Here is a 2,352-nt window from a genome sequence, read left to right on the forward strand (position 1 = left end):
ATTTTTGATTTTTGTGACTTAAAATTTAAAACAGATTTATCAAATATATAATTTTTGGCTATAATTAAATAGTTAACTTATTTTAAATAAAACCTTCATTTTTAGCCATAAATAAATGGTCAACTTATTTTTAAAAATACATGGAGTTTTGCCTATAATAGAATAGTCAACTTTTTTTTACGAAACAATAGTTTTAGGCTATAATTAAATGGTCAACTTATTTTTAATATATCATTTAAAAATAACTTTTAATATTAACTTCTTGTGTATGTGTATGCAGAAAATAAGATTAAAGTGTATGCAGTTACTAACACAGTCACAGTTAACAAAATGATTGATAAATCATTTGTGGTTGATAAGGTATGTTTTCTTACTTATTGTCATGGAGCATTATTATGTATATACTTATAATAGTTTGTTTTGATAAATGATTGATATATGGATAAAGAAATTTCAAATGAATAAACATGATTGAAATATATTAAATGAACTTTAACCAACAACAATATATGATTGATTAAATAAAAATCAAATAAATTACATGTATTGTGAAAATACATAAATACATGAATAATAACAAAAATATACATCAATATTAAACAAAAAAAATAAGAAATCTTATCAATAAATCCTCAATTCATGAAATTAGTTATATCAAGCTGGGACATAACCTGAAATGATAAAATTAAATATTAATATTAATACCACATAATAAATAAATTACCAATTATGGAAGATTTGTATTATGTAAACATATGTAAAATTGATGTTCTAATTGATAACCGGAATATTTGAATCGCGTTACCAGAAAAACGAAATAGGGAAAATCTCCACTGTATCTTCGATTTGGTATAGAACATAAAGATATTATAAGAAAATCATATATTAATCTATATCTATACTATATATAATACACCAAACAAGGGCAAATTAAGACACCAATTTTTAAGTAATTTACAACACTTAAAGCATGAGGTACATGTGTTAGTAAGGGTAAACATGTCTTTTAAACACAATCCATTCAACTTACAAGTTTGGTCCCTCATCTTTAACCATATTATGTTTTTAATTTAACTTGTAAACTAACTTCCCACCCATGATTTTTAAACGACTATAGCCTTTTCATACGTTAATATTTTTATAAACAAATTGCATCATAAAAACGAACATTTTATTCTCTTTAATTTGGATATGATATTGTTAATTTTTTTTTCATTTTAAATAAATTAATATGTTACGTAGGGGTGTTCAGTGTCGGTTTTGATGGTTTTTAAGTTAAACTTGTGAGTCCAACCATTAATATTGATTTTTTGTCGTCCAAAACCAAACTCAACCATTGAAAGTTGAAACCGAATCGTTACTAACGGTCTGGTTCCAGTTTGGTTTCACAGTTTAAACTTTAATAATAAATTTAGTTTAAAATAATTAATAATTTAAATGTACCATCAATTTTAACTATAAACCAACATAATATGATACTTGAGATGATCATAAATAAAAAATGATAATTTTAGCCACATAATGGTAAATGTTAATGGAAGATCTAGGACGTGAAATAGTAACAACAAAGATTACAAAATGAATCATATTGCAATTAGGTTAATTTACAGTCTTTTCTGGTTTCATATGGCCAGTTGCCGATATAAACCGCGAACCAACCGTTCACTACGTTTTAAAAATTTTGAAGCCGACCAACAAACCGAAAGTAAAAAAGAAGTCAAATCAATGACCGATTTAAACGATTTCAAGGTTTTAACCAAACCACAAACACTTATATATGTACGTGATTAACAGGTTCAAACACTCGCTGCATCACGCGGGCACCCGCCTAGTTAAAATAAATACAAACAAAACCGGAAAACAAAAACAATTGTAAATGAAATAAGGAATAATATGATAATCGGACATTAGAGTATCAAATAAAACCTTACCAATTAACCGTAATAACTTTAAATATCAATTCAATCTTGGATTTTGATATACAACCTAAAGAGATTATAACAAAGTCATATAACAATTAAAATAAATATAAAACCTTACCAGAAAATCGTAATTACGTCAACATATCAATTCAATATTGGATTTTGATATACAACCTAAAGAGATTATAACAAAATCATATAAAAATTAAATAAATATAAAACCTTATCGGAAAAAGATATAACGTTACCGGAAAATCATATAACATTGTTGGCAAATAGAGTATAAAATATAACCTTACCGGCAAACGATTAATCCTCATCTACATTACCGAAATATAGGAGATGATGGAGGTAATAAGCCGAAAGAAATAGAGAGATTAAAATGATTAGGGTTGGAAAAAATTAAGGTTTAAATAAGGTGTATGAGATG

This window comes from Bidens hawaiensis, unplaced genomic scaffold (assembly GCF_021521415.1).
Source record: "Bidens hawaiensis isolate Kalapana, Puna unplaced genomic scaffold, B.hawaiensis_p1.1 tig00039479_1, whole genome shotgun sequence".
NCBI classification, from domain to species: Eukaryota; Viridiplantae; Streptophyta; class Magnoliopsida; order Asterales; family Asteraceae; genus Bidens; species Bidens hawaiensis.